This window comes from Lissotriton vulgaris, chromosome 7 (genome assembly GCF_964263255.1).
Source record: "Lissotriton vulgaris chromosome 7, aLisVul1.2, whole genome shotgun sequence".
In the NCBI taxonomy this organism is placed as follows: Eukaryota; Metazoa; Chordata; class Amphibia; order Caudata; family Salamandridae; genus Lissotriton; species Lissotriton vulgaris.
In genome coordinates this window covers 1,375,202,458-1,375,218,363 of record NC_141695.1, presented here as the reverse complement: position 1 = coordinate 1,375,218,363, position 15,906 = coordinate 1,375,202,458, and positions in this window count along the sequence as shown.

The window sequence follows — 15,906 nt, the reverse complement described above, 5'->3', positions numbered from 1 at the left end:
CAACTCCCTCCACAGCATGCCCCCTTTTCTCTTCCACACCACTCTGAAGCAACGCTCATTAAAACCCAACAAGGACCCAAAATAACTATGACATGCTTGAACATGATCCCATTTAACAAAAGAATGCCCCACAATCCATATAGTCAATTCTGTCGAGCGGGGGCCAGCCACTGGACCTGTAACGAGAAAAGCAATATCAGACTTATGGCAAAGAGGATGACGCATGCGCCTCCCCCGCATTGTTTCTCACATAGCGCTGAAAGCAGTTCGAAGACCAGCGCCCCAAGTGCATAATATCCTCTCTAGACCAGCCCCTATCATGAGCCTCCGTTGCTGCCCCTATTCTGAAAGAATGAGTCCCATATTGTGTCCCATCTAACCCAATGGACCGCAAAGCTTTACGGAGCACCATGCGCAGCTGGTATTCCGAAACCCGGCTCCCATCTGCATGTTGAAAAACCACCTCCCCAGCTTTCCCACCAGATCGCTCCCTTCATCGCTGGGCCCACTGCAAAGGACATGTCACGACAGGGGAGGAAGCTTCTAACCAGATCCCCTTACCCCTACTCCTCTGGTCTGTTTTTGAGTTTGGCAGCCAAATATGGACTCCCGTCTCGGACCAACCTACATCCTGCCACCCTATGCCCTTTTGGCACTTAGAACCCAAACAGCTCCGAAACTCTAAACGCCCCAAAAAACATCCACACCATGAGCGTGGAAAACAGACAAGTCTCATAACCATCCCTGCAAACCAACTGTAACACTTCCAACAACCGGGATAAATTCTGCCATGACAAGGGGTTCCGAACAGACCTCTCTGCTCCCCGCTCCCTAGCAAAACCTTCCATCATTCTCCTCCCAACCTTCCCGGAAGAAGGAGAGTAGTCCCAAAGAAGTTTCCCCATGAATTAAATACCTGCTAACTTGCCCGCTATGGTAACCCTAGACAGGCCTTTGTCCATTAGATCAAGGATAAACTGTATCACATCTTCAGATCAACGCCATTCTACCTCCCGCTTACATGCCCCTGACGCCATAAATTATTTCAAAGCAAGCGCATACGCTGTCCGGGTGGATGCGGACAAGGAACCTACCACCAATTGTACAACCCTACGTTGCCTACATACCACAAGTGATCCTGCATGGTGGTCGGTGTCCTGTCCGCCTTCTCAGCCAGCCCATGGAATCTCTCTCACTGCGAACAAGACAAAGCATCCGCAATGTCATTGTCCACACCCGGAATGTGTAAGGCCCTGAAAGCGATATCGTACCTGAGGCAACCTAACACAAAGGCTCGCTGCAGTTTCAAAATCTGTTCATTCCTTGATGACTGTCTATTGAGAATGTCCACCACAGCCCTATTTTCAATCCTGAACAGAACTTTCTTATGTGCCAAATCCTGCCCCCACAATGTCAGAGCCACCAACACCGGAAAAAGTTCCAAGAAAGCTATGCTTCTCCCACCATTCTTCCATTGAGCCAGCCACTTTTCCGCACACCACCTACCCTGCCAGTAAAGACTGAAACCATCACTGCTCGCTGCATCCGAAAAAATCTGAACATCCCATTGGAAATCCTTATCCCTGGCTAAAGGAACTCCATTGAAAGAGTGCAGAAAGACCTTCCACATACGCAGATCTTCCTTAACTTCAGCTGACAGACGAACATGATGAGGATGTAAGTGCTGACCTGACAGTGCCTGACCCAAACGCCTACAAAAAGTTCGCCCTGTCCTGACAACCCTGCAAGCAAATTTAAGATGGCCCAGCAGAACCTGAATATCCTTCACTGTCACCTTCTGTCTGGCTAACATTGTTTCGAGGAGCTCCAGCATCTTCGCTTTCTTTTCAACCAGCAAGCGAGCCCACATTGCCTTAGAATCAATCTCAATCCCCAGAAAAGCCATGGTCGCACAAGGACCCATTGTCTTCTCCGGCGCTAACGGCACCCCCAAATTGTCCATGAGCTCTTGGAATGTGTCCACGGCTGCCTGGCACTCCGTGGAGCTTGGTGTCCAACAAAAAAGAAATCGTCCAGATAGTGTGTTGCCAACTCATGGCCAGTGCATTGTGTAAAATACCATTGCAAGAAAGTGCTGAAACATTCAAAAAGGGCACAAGACATCGAACAACCCATTGGCAATGCTTTGTCCACATACCATTGACCAGCAAAATGGATCCCCAGAAGATTCCAATCATCTGGATGGACTGGAAGCAATCTAAATGCGGATTTTATATCACATTTTGCCATCTCTACAGTTGCGCCCTCCGTCACCACTAGTGACATAGCAACGTCAACTGAGGAATATGAAACAGAGGCTACCTTCTCATCAATAAAATCGTTTACAGGAGACCCCTCCGGCCATGACAGGCGTTGGATTGATCTGTACGGCCCGCCTCTTTCTTGGGGACTACCCCAATCGGGGAAATAATCAAGTCCTCCATTGGCCAATCATCAAGTGGCCCAGCCATCCTTCCTTCCCACACTTCCTTGTTCAATTTCTCCTGCACAACTGCCTTATGCTCATCTGCTGATTTCAAATTCTTGGACCATCGTCGCAGCCGAGGCCCCTTGTAGCCTAGCCGAAACCCTTCCTGAAAACCTTCCAAAAGTACCCTTTTAGCCCGCACATCCCCATATTCCCTCAAGCCCTCTGCCAGCTGTACCAACTTAACCAGAGTATGAGCCTTTGGCCTCAGCCCCCTGTGGTCCCTTACCTCCTCCAGCTCCTTGAAATTGCTGAGAGGGGCCTGAAGTGCTAGCGCTTGGCTGCTGCCACTGCTCACTGTTTGTATTTTTAACCCCCCAGCACTTGACCAAGGGATGCTTCTTACCACATTGCGAACACTTGTGCCTAAACCTGCAATATTCCCTTGTGCACATGCCCTTGTTAAAATCCGAGAATGCCCCAGACCCTGTTTGTGCTGCTGTTGCACTCCCCATACCCCTCCTCAGGTGGGCTTCCCTTGAAAGGGCCGGTAAGCTAACGGTAAGCCACTAGCTGTGAATGTAGTCTTACCCCCTGCTGGTGCGCCTATTGTGTGTTGCCACAAATCAGTATCCAACTCTCCCCACTTCACCTCTGGGTCCCAAGCCATATGGGCCCGAAACTCCTCATCATATTTGGGCCACGCAAAACCACTACCGGTGATATGTGCTTTTCTAATGACGCCCATGTATCTAAAAATGGCAACACAGCGCTCTGGGAATTTTTGCGCAGTACACGCTGGCGTAAATTAAGAATGCTGCCATCCAATTTTCAATTGTTAAAGGCACTTTTGGATGCTTAGCCAACTCATTCTCTTCCTCCTTAGACCCCTCTTTTGATCGTACCTCTCTGTGCAATAGCTTAAGAATTTCCACATATTCCCCCTTCCAAATTCTTTCCTTGGTGGCGAGCATCAAGTGTGCCCCAGCGGCTTTGTAACACCCATGTAGGGGAGCTTCTTAATCTTTAACTCTTTGCTATGCAGAGCATCTTTAAATGTTTCATTTAGGTCTGTGTTCACCCCACTCTCCACCTTGGAACCGGATGCCCCTTCCACCTCGCCTGTCCCCTTCCCTTGATCCACCACATAACAACCTTTTTAAAGTTTTCCTTCACCAACCCACCCGACTTCCTCACCCTCAGTTCCCACTGTCACCATTTTAGGTTTGGCCCGTGGTTCACCATTCTCACCTGGGTCTAACAAGAGGGCCCGACCATGCGCCGACCTCCATGCCACATTCTCCACATTGTCCACTGTCCGAGGAGCCCTCACTGAGGGGCTGCGCTCTCTTCTGGTTCCAAACACCACTCCTTTCTTGGACTGCACCACTGCAGGTGCCTGCAAAACACTATGATACACATGAGAAGGACCCCCCCTTCCTCGTCACCCCTCACTTCGCCTTCCTCTGGACTGTCCTCATCATAGTCCAGTACCACCGGCTCCTCTATCAATAGAGAATCCGAACCCATCACCACACCACGGGCCTTACCGGACCCTTCACCTCCTGCGGCGGCCCCACCGTCCTGTGCCTGTACACCTGGTGCAGGAGCCGACTGTACATGCCGGTACTCCCCAAAAAATTGACCACACCTAACATCTCCATCCGCTGACCGATCTGTCCGCCGTGTCCTGTCTAAAGTTGGGGCCAGGGAGGTCGCGCTTGACCTTCTTGTGCTGGCCACGCCGGGATTCCCCAATGGTATGGAATGTGCCTCGCGAGGCTCCACCCTCCCGTTTCCTCAGCGCGACTGGGCCGCCCTACGCCCTACCGAGTCCACTGCTCCAGTACGCTCCCTGACCTGTGGAGAAAAAGTTCGGACTGATGTGCTGGGACCCCTAATGCTGCCACCTTCCCAACCCCCGGAAACAACAACAACCGCATCCCCTGCCCACCTATTCTCGCTCTGCTGAACTAGCCCTGATGTCCCCTTACCTACTCTCGTAGTTATCACTGTAGCATGCCCAACTTCCCCTTCCTCCTCACTACTCCACTCCAGCCTTGCCTGTACCACAGCACCCGCAGGCCCCAGAGCCTGAGGCCCACTCCCCCTAACACCTGCACTTGATGCCATATCCCGGCCCTGGCCCCCCCAACAGAGCCTATCACAGTGCCGTCCAATGAAAAGTGCTGAGGAGGTACCAGGTATAATGTACTCTCCCCCACTTCAATACCACGAACCCCCACGGACCATGATGGGAAGACATCCAGACCCTCCCAGGATCCACCCCTTCTCACCTGCCAACCCTCCCCCACCTCATCCCCTTCCTCCAGGCACCCCGACCCCAAAAACCGGCCCCCTGGGATCCCCCAAAGGCACTGATGGCAAGACCCTAGACAGAGGGCTTCCCCCCTGATGGAGAAAACTACCCCACCCACCCACCTGTGCCCATTCCCCCTCCCCCAAAGAGCTACCCACCACTCAGGCTGCTTCCATCCTAGGAGAATAAGGGTCGGGAAACAGAAGGGGGCTGGACATTTCCCTACTACCCCCAGCCTCGAACACTGCCAGACTAGGCTCATTTCCAACCATGCCCACTGGCCTGGAGGTGCTAACCTCCACACACTGTTCAATAGGGAAGACAAGGGCAGCCCCCCTTCCTGCTTGTGCTTCCCTGCATACTTGCCCCAACTACCTCGCACCGAGCGATACCCTCTGCCTGCTCCCTCCCGGTCCCCCTCGCAACCCCAAGCTCACTAGCAGCCTCACCCACAACCTGCCCGCACTCAAGGACATCCGCCGCCGCTCCTGCCACAACCGATGTCGCGGAGACCGAGGCCGAGCGTCTCTTGGAACCCCGCACCCCGCGCTCCCCAACCAGCACAGGGGCAGACTGCGCTCTGTTTTCCAACGCCGGAGTGGGGAGCTGCTCCGGCGGGCCACCAGACCCCCGCAGATCACGCCGGGACCCAAGCCGCCCGCACGCTCGAGGCCACCCTACCCACCCCGGACACTCCCCCCACGGCTTGCACCGCTTTCGACACTGGGGCCGCCATCTTGTCACCCGGGCGGCCCCTTTGACTTACCTCCAGCCTCGGACGCTTCAGGGACAGGCACGCCACCATGACGGCTGCCACGGTGGCGGAGGCCTGCCGCGCGAGGTGCGACGGCCCGCTGATTCCCCCAGCACTAGATCCATGCACCCTGCTTCTCTGAGAAGACGAAGGGCTTCCAAGACACGAAAGTCCTCCGCTGCCATTTTACAACCCTAATCTCCAACGCCTCAAAAACCCACACAAAAAAATTCCTACCTACACTACTCCAAGCCACCAGGTCACAGAACATAAAATGGTGGCTGGGAGAAGGAGCCCAAAGCATTTATGCTTGGGCTCCTTTTGGGCTACAAAAAACATGCCCAATACTAAAAGCCCGTCTTGCTTGCTGCTAACCCCATCCCCTCCCAAACTGCCCGCGGGGAGACCTCCCTGCGGTCGTCTGCTCCCCCAAGCCCCACTGCTGTTCACCGCGCGCAGCCGGGGTGAGGGAGATGAGGATGCCGGAAGAGCGCGGTACCCCCGGCCTCTACTTCCTGCCTGAGGCGGCGCGCGGGGCCAGGCCAGGTACCAGATGGGGAACGGTCCAGAAGCCGGGGATGAAATACCAAAACATATATTCAACAGGAGGTTTTATTACACGCTGTGCCTCACTGCTGCATTCTATACAGCCCACAGAGGGACCTGCAAAATTAAAGTGTTGCATGAAGATATCCATTTCCCTCATGTTTCACTTGCATGCACTCGAGTCTCATGTTTGTGGCTAACAAACAAACGATAAAACGCTCTGGAATTTTCCATTGCTAACTCCGTTCAAATGAATCAACACCTCACCATGTTATTATAAACGGAATTTCTCACAGCATACCTCGTAGTATGAGAGGGGACTTCCAGCTAGTCGTGTGTTTAGAGCCAATATCACCGAACATGCTGGAACTTGTGGTGCCCGCATGTGCCCCTGCGGAGAATAAACAGTGACGAGTATTCCTCCGCCAGCTTGGGGGAAGCCTTCGCAATTTGGAATCAGCTGGACGGTGATGTACGGTGAGTTAGAGTCTGTCATGGACCCGACAGTAAACTTAAATATTACGCTGACAGTCTCAAAAGCCCTATACAGGCCATCTGGACCCTCCCACAATTCCAGGCGGCAGGGAGGAAAGAGGGCTAAACAGGGTGTAGGATGAAAACAGGGAAAGTGAAAAGATGGTTATATCCAGCAGTTGTTTCAGTGGTATCATTGACGGACGCATACATTCACAACTGATAGCCGGCCTGGGCGAGGCTGCAGAGTGCAGGCCCTTCCGGTTCATGCCTTCAGTGTTGCCAAAGTTTCTGTTTTCAGGCCGGGTTGCAGGTTGGCAGGCAACCCAACTGGATATAAGATGGAGTCACTAAAAGGCTTATATTGTAGTTTTACCAGTTAATGACTTTGATACGTGCTTTGTTATTTGCCACTGGTTGTATTTGACTGTACTGTATTAGGCACCTTTTATGATTTCACCTGTTACGGTATTACAAATGAGATGGCCAACTGGTGTGGCCTTGGGACATCTGGAGAAAATCCTAAAATACATTTAGCGTATGTTTGAGGAGGATTACGATCCAACGGAAGAATGTTGTTCGATTCTTAAATGGTGAATACTAAGGTGAGTGACTATACAGCTATCATTAACAATAAACCGGAATAGTGGCCCCTGAAGAACCGGGGTTTAACCCAGCGGCTTCAGGGGCACACCTAAGATCTTCAAGTTCACCTGTCTTGGTATACAGAGACACGGAATACTTCTGGATGGCATCAGAGACCAAGTTTATTAGCTGAAGCTAGTAACAGTGATCCTAGAAATACATCACGGTGTAAATTCTCAGGAGACTGCTCATTTTACTAAGGCGAGATGTCTCCTATTATACCCAATATTCACATTATAAATGTACACCCACTGCACAAAATTCTAACCAATAAGGTAATTCAAACAAAGTATCACATAACAAAAACTCAATTTACAGTATCCCAACCGGACAAACCTATAATTGAAAGCATAACCCATGTATTGAAGAAACATAAAAAAGAAACAGTGACAGATGCTGAACAAGATAAGGCATGTGCAAGGAAACTAAAAGTTAACGATGTCCTGAACATTAATTGGCAATCTCAGACAAAAGATCGATCAGGGAAATTGGCTTTGCGAGGTCAGTTTCAGGTGAAGAGGTCAGTTTCTTACAGTTCATTTCAGAGTCAAAAAGAAACCTAGGTAATGTATACATGAACTAAGAAGGCCAGGCCACTTTGTTCGCCAGGCTACCTTCACAGGCCTACGTGAGGGCAACACAAAATGGTGGCACAGAACAAAATGAAGTCAGACTCGAGAATTACAAAACCTTAGACCCTCCTTTTGCCATTACGTAGGCAATAACCTAAGACTCATGTTAATCTGAATCTAGGTCTATGTCGATATTCATTAGGTCATCAAGGTGTTGCTGTAGCATCATCTTATTATTCCCTACTTCTCTCGGGACAGGTCTCAGAACACACATAGTAGCACAAAGACTACAAATGGCGGGACCACACTGGATGCAAAGACAACAAGAGAAAAGGATGGTTAAAACCATACCAAGGAATGTCAGAGTCTTCCATCCCCATTTGGACAGCAGTCCCCAAAACCATCCCGTCAATGAACAGTCTCCTTCATCTACATGGATAGACTCAGAGATTTTATACAACCTAGAGATGGCTTGGTACACTGTAGGGGCATTATCTGGTATGTAAACACAGCAACTGGATCCAATCAATTTACATACTCCTCCTCGATCTGCAAGTATGTTGTCTAATACCATACGGTTCTGCAAAGTCATAAGGCGGTCCGCTTGAAACTCAGCTGTAACATTACTAAGAGCACCTGCTGTCTCATTAATAGTAGCTTCAACAAAGCGGACAAGCTGTCGAATAAGCTTACTATTGATCATAGGACCCCAAAAGGGCAGGAAGCCCTTGAAGAAATCTCCTACTTCGTGTGCTGCAGTATCTTTCTGATTGAAGACACCTATATCTCGTTCTATGATAGTCTGAAGCAGTAGTGTATGTAGGGGGAAGCAGAAACGCCACATAACACGTTCCTGAAAAATCAGGTGGCAAGCATGTGTAGGCTCTCTCATGACAAACAAAATATGGGCCTTTAGCTGGCATAAACGGTGGAGAAGTCTGAGATGAATAGACATAGGTTTGAGGACACACACTCTTACCTAGCTGAGCTTTCGGATTCCGACAATTACCTTGCAAAAAAAAATTTGCCTCGGTGGGGTACAATCCAAATAGGGGGAGACCTTTTTCGTCTCTCCTTCTCTGTCAAGCTGATACTATATCCAGTCACGTTCCAACCAATGTAAGCCTGCACCTCATCCTTAGGGATAGCATTATATGCATCAATATCTCATCAATGTTGCTGTAGCATCATCCTATTATTCCCTACTTCTCTCGGGACAGGTCTCCGAACACACATAGTAACACAAAGACTACAAATGGCGGGACCACACTGGATGCAAAGACAACAAGAGAAAAGGATGGTTAAAACCATACCAAGGAATGTCAGAGTCTTCCATCCCCATTTGGACAGCAGTCCCCAAAACCATCCCGTCAATGACCAGTCTCCTTCGTCTACATGGATAGATTCAGAGATTTTATACAACCTAGAGATGGCTTGGTACACTGTAGGGGCATTATCTGGTATGTAAACACAGCAACTGGATCCAATCAATTTACATACTCCTCCTCGATCTGCAAGTATGATGTCTAATACCATACGGTTCTGCAAAGTCATAAGGCGGTCCGCTTGAAGCTCAGCTGTAACATTACTAAGAGCACCTGCTGTCTCATTAATAGTAGTTTCAACAAAGCGGACAAGCTGTCGAATATGCCTACTATTGATCATAGGACCCCAAAAGGGCAAGAAGCCCTTGAAGAAATCTCCTACTTCGTGTGCTGCAGTATCTTTCTGATTGAAGACACCTATATCTTGTTCTATGATAGTCTGAAGCAGTAGTGTATGTAGGGGGAAACAGAAACGCCACATAACACGTTCCTGAAAAATCAGGTGGCAACCATGTGTAGGCTCTGTCATGACAAACAAAATATGGGCCTTTAGCTGGCACAAAAGGTGGAAAAGTCCGAGATGAATAGACATAGGTTTGAGGACACACATTCTTACCTAGCTGAGCTTTCGGATTCCGACAATTACCTTGCAAAAAAAAATTGGCCTCGTGGGGTACAATCCAAATAGGGGGAGACCTTTTTCGTCTCACCTTCTCTGTCAAGATGGTACTATATCCAGTCACGTTCCAACCAATGTAAGCCTGCACCTCATCCTTTGAGATAGCATTATATGCATCAATATCGCGGATCATAGCTAGCTACTATTCCCCTTATCAAGGCACTATTGCTCGAGTTATCTTTAAGGGAACGTAAGGGGCGTACCTCATTTGTGTAGATAAACATGGTCTGAAAAGCCCACACAGACCCATTAAAAGAAAAAGGCAAAACCAAATATGGCATACCTTTATCTGTCGTATGAGGCATAAGACCACAAACCCAACAATTAGTGGTATTTACTACTAACTGATGCTGATGCAACAACTGTATGAACGAGTTGTTGACAAATTCTGATCTCCTTGTCTGTTAATGTTCAGGCAACGTATAAAACTGGTGCAAAGAAACAGTAGTGAAAAAAGCATAGGTTGGGAGGTGGGTACAGATGTCTGTTGTGTAGCATAGACAGTCCAACCCACACAAGCTAACGTGATACTTAAAAACGTCAAAAAGCACAATATTATAAAGCATTTGCTATGTATCAATGTACAAAATCTTGTCTTAAAATCTATTCTCTCAACATCTCTTTCAGTTACAACAGAGTCCATCCTCTTACGTGCTGCTCGCTGCAATTTTCCTTCTTCACTCAAGTGTGCGTCTAGGCGTCCTAGACGTCCCTGAAACCGCAGACCTTTCGTCAATACGCGGGCCACCCCTTAAGTCTTATACCGCAACCCTGCAGCTGAACCCGGATGGTGGTTCGAAAAAAGAAAAAGAAAAATAGTCTCTTGTCTGAAAGAGTGTAATTCACAAAAAAAATCAGATTTTATTTGTCTTTTTTAGACCTTAAGTTGTAGCATTCTTTACCAGGCACAGATTGATCCTGAAATAGTGTCTCTGGGTGCGTAGTATCAAGTCTCAAACACGGCGGCACAGCTTCTTGCAAGACTTCATCATCCGCACATTCTGACTGAATCCATTCCAGATGTGCATCGCTAAAAGGTACAAATCTCGGAACCCTTTCACTCTCGGAATCGGCAACACCTTCCCGGACCCACTTATCGTACGGTAAGGGCAAAGATATCTTCTTGCAATGGGTACCATATACCCAGTTTTTCTTGCCGAACACCTTAATAGCAGTCCGAGTTGATAACAGGACTTGGTATGGACCGGTCCCTCTTATTTCCAAGTTCTTTGACCTCTGGAAATTCCTGGTTAGAATCCAGTCGCCAGGTCGAATCGTGTGACCTGCGTCTACAGAAACTGAAGGCAAAGTGTCTTGGACCTGTTGGTGAAGAACACGCAATTTAGCTGTCAAATCCTATAAGTAGTCAACCAACATAGGGTACTCGATATCACTGTACTTTTTCGCCTCGGCACACCCCAGACATTCACCGGACGTCCATAAACAATCTCGTATGGGCTAAGTCCCACGCGAGAATGTACTGTCGTTCTCGTGGACAAAAGTGCCAATGTTAAGGCATCGGGCCATGTAAGACCAGAGCTCGCTTGCACCTTGGCCAACTTCAGCTTCAGAGTGCCATTATAGCACTCAACCAGGCCTGCTGACTGGGGGTGATTCGCAGCGTGAAATTTCTGTTTGATACCCAGACCCACACATACTTTCTTCATAATCTGACCCACAAATTCACTTCCATTATCACTTCATACCATCCTCGGCAAGCCATATCTGGGAAAAAACCTTGGCTGTAGACAAGGCAGTATTATCCTTTAGGGGTAGGCTTCTATCCATCTGGAAAAGGCACAAACAACCACAAGGACATACTTCAAGTTATTGCATCTTTCCATATGAATGTAGTCTATCTGCAGCACCTTGAACGGATACGTTGGAGGAGCAAAAGGACCCGCTGGAGTTGGGGTTCCCTTTCCAGGATTATGCATCAAGCAAATCATGCAGTGTTTAACCAAATTCTCAGCACACCTAGGAATTCCACTATTCTGCCATACGGGAGCCAACAACTTACATATCCCTTTTGAACTAATGTGAGCCAACCCATGAGCCATAGTAACCACCTGAAGCACATATGCATCCGGCAACAACCATCGCTGGTGCTCTGACAACTCAACCCAACAGCCTGTTCAATCCAACATTCCCGTACTCTCTCTCCACATACTCAATTCTTTCTCAGTAGCTTCTGCCTGAATCATCTTCACACTTTCTGTTGTATCTTCACACATTCCTCCTTCCACAACCCATCTGGCAGGACCTGCAACATACATCCGACTGGTCACATCTTTCACCGTTTCTCTCGCTACTTCATCTGCAAACGCATTCCCTCGACCCACATCATCCATAACCTTCTTATGCGCACTACACTTCACTATCGCAATTTGGGTCGGCAAAGTAAGTGATTCAAGAAGTTCACTCACTAATTGTCCATGCTGAATTTTCGTACCATGGGAAGTAAGAAATCCTCTCTTTCCACAAGCGACCAAAACTGTGAGCCACGCCAAATGCGTATTGGCTACCAGTATAAACATTCACTCTCTTTCCTTTTGACAACACACACGCTCTAGTCAATGCTATCAACTCCGCTGCTTGAGCTGAATTCTGTGCAATACGTGCTGTTTCACCAATCGTGTGCAAAGTTGTGACAGCATATGCTGCAGTCATCTCTCCATTCGGAAGCGTAAAGCACGAACCATCTACCCATAGGGTACCATCAGGATTCGAAAGAGGAGTATCTTTCAGATCAACTCTACCCTTCGTTTCCTCCTCTGTCTGGAGAAAACAGTCATGCTGTTCCTGAGCATCTATCTCTAAAAAAATCGGCAACAATGTAGCTGGATTCAATGTGTTGCACCGCTTGATGTGCACATGGCTAGCCAAAAGCATCAACTCATAACCTGACAAACGTGCACTGGTAAGATGTTGAGTCTTGGTTCTATTCAATAGGGTATCCACTGCATGTGGGACCACCGCAATCAATGTATTATCCAATACCAAACCAGCAGACTGTCGGATAGAAACAGCTGCTACCGCTGTAGCTCTTAGACAACTAGGCAATGCCCTAGCTACCGGATCTAAAGTAGCTGAAAAATACGCACATGGGCGCTGCTTGTCTCCAAATTGTTGTGTCAACACTGACAACGCAGAACCTTCTCTCTCGTGTACATAAAGTGTAAAAGGTTTACTGTAGTCGGGGGTACCCAACACCGGAGCAGAACACAATGCATCACGCAATTCAGAAAAACTCTTCTGACATTCATCAGACCAAGGAAGAGGGTGTGGTGTGTCCTTAAGAGTAGGTGCCAATAAAGGTTTCGCTAGCAAAGAAAAATTCGGAATCCACTGTCTACGATACGAGGTGATACCTAAGAAGGCACGCACCTCTCTCTGTGTGCATGGCACAGTCATTTGGGCAATCGCTTGAATACGCTCTGGGGTCAATAGTCTTACCTCCTTCGACAAGAGATGGCCTAAGTAGGTCACTTCTTGGCGGCAATACTGCAACTTCGAAGGTGACACTTTATGATGAAGGTCAGACAGGTGTTGCAACAAAGAAAGAGTAACTTCTTTACAAATCTCTTCATCATCCGCAGCAACCAACAGATCATCAACATCCTGTATAAGAGTAGAACCAGAAGGCAATGCAAGTGTATCAAGCTGAGTTTTCAAAGCCTGACTATAAATGGAGGGACTCTCACAATAACCTTGAGGAGCACGCTTAAACCGGAAACTGCGGCCTCCTAAAGAGAAGCCAAAAATATCCCTACTTTCTTCAGCAATCGGAATACTGAAGAAAGCGTTCTTCAGATCAATAACGGAAAACCAAGCAGCTGAGGCAGGGATCATAGTCAATAAAGCAGTAATGTCCAGGACAACAGGAAACTGTGGAACAACGATCTTATTGACCTCTCGAAGGTCGATCACAAACCTATGCACAGGTGGCTGAGAAGAGTCAGTACGCTTAAGGACAGGCAGAACAGGACTGTTACACACATTACCTCTCGTTTCTTCAACCACACCTTTCTCAACCAAATCATAGATAATCGCTAAAAGAGCTGTTTCGCCATCACTGGAAATTTTGTACTGAGGAATGCAAGGTAATTTAGCATTCGACTTAAGGGTAACAACGTAGGGTGGAATCTGCAAGAGACCAACATCATTGGGACCTGTAGCACAAAGGGTATCAGGGAGAGAACGCAGTTCCAGTGGAAGGCGATCCTTAGACAGATGCATCGGGGAAATCACTTTCTTACCCACCGTAAGATGTACTCCCGAAGGAGAACAATGTAATGTCGCATTCAATCTTTTCAACAAGTCCAAACCCAACAGATTCTCGCCACAGCCAGTCGTTAGAATAAGAGGAGCCTCCAATTCACAGGGACCAATAGAAAGGGGCAAAGGACAAGAAACCGGGTTACAAACTGAGGCGCCAGAAAATCCTACTGAAATATTGGTCAGGCCAGACAAAGGTGCGCCAGGGAGTTTAGAGTGAATGATAGAACTCTTTGCTGCACCAGTATCCAAAAGAAAAGGTTCTGCCACACCTGATGTAATCACTTCAACATAAGGTGCACTCTGGACTACTGGAACTGACACTACTCCCTCCCTTTGTCCATGGCTATCCTAACTATCATTAAAACCAGTACTCTCACTTCCAACATAATATTCATCAGTGTAGTACTGAGCGGACAGTCGCGAAGCAGTAGACTCAGGCTTCTGCAACAGTTTCTGAAACTGTGGGGGTTGCTGAAACTGGGAAGGTTGCTGAAACTGACGCTGATTAGGGCGAGGCGGATAAGCCTGCTGCAGAAGAACTTTAGTTTTTAATTCTCTAGTCTTCTTCTCTACTTTATCCTTCTCATCTTTATCTCTATTCTCATAGTATTGTGCAGTAGCCAATATCTGGGCCGAACAAGAACCAGTCCATGAACTCTCAGAGTCCTTTAACTTATTAGAAAGTTTTGGAAGTAAATTAAAAACAAACTTATCTACAAACAACCTCTGACCACCTTCTGTACTCATGTTCTGACCACTATGATCAATGAATGTGTCCTCAAACCTAGTGAAGAAATCAGACACACTCTCGTCTTTCTTTTGTTTGTATGCTGCTAACTTGTCCAAATTCACCCGCAGAGTAGGCATCATAGTTTTCATTAAATTAATAATCCTACCAGGTAGTTCTGCAACTAAGGGTTCAGGTTTGGCACCTCCTACCTGCCGACCATCTGCAGCAGTAATATTAACCCATGTATCTCCTAACTCTGGAGCGTGATCCTCGTGACGGATCTTCGCCCACAAGGGTTGAGGAACTACATTACCCATGAACATATCTATGTCAGCTAAATTCATAACACACGCATCAACTGTCTGAGACAACTCCTTGTAATAACCAGCAGGATTTTTATGGGGGTCAGGCAAGGTCTGCTTAAGAGCCAGGACCTCAGCTCTCTTCCAAGGGACATGCACCCACACTCGCTGAAAATGAGCCGGTGCAGCCGCAATACCATGAGCGGCATCAGCCACAACTGCCTCTCTCCATACAGGGGGAACCTCTCTCATAGGATACTGCCTCACTTTTCTCCTAACAGAAGGGTCAGGTTCGAACAATGACTGAGGGTGAAGTCTATACCTAAAAGTGAGTAGTGTCTCTACCTCTTCCTCAACATCGGAACCCACTATCGTCCCTTTAGCAAATTCAGACTGAACATTAAGCAATTCCAGTGGAATTGAACCCAACTCATTATCTTCCCACTTGACATCAAAAACATACCTTTGTTTTGGTGCCTCCCACTGTAGGAAGATATCCATAACCACTTGTGGACTGTACTTGGAGGTATTCGAAACCCATCTACGAGCAAGGAGATCTAACACTGCCCTCTCTTCAGGACCAGGGAGCTGACTACGCCTCTGCTTACGTTCAGAAACAGGGGTCATATTCAGTGACACAAAGAAAGGAGACAAAAGACTAGTGACAGTCTCAGTCATTCATTGCCGAGCAGACAGAGAAGAAGTTGCCATGAGGACAGGAGACAAAGTGTTTTGAGGCGACAGAGATGTAGGGAAAGAAATAAGAGAAGTCGAAGATAAAGGAGTGCAAGGCAAAGGAGTTTGAGGCAAGGCTGCTGGCAAGGCTGGCGGCCCTGGAGGGGGCTGCGCA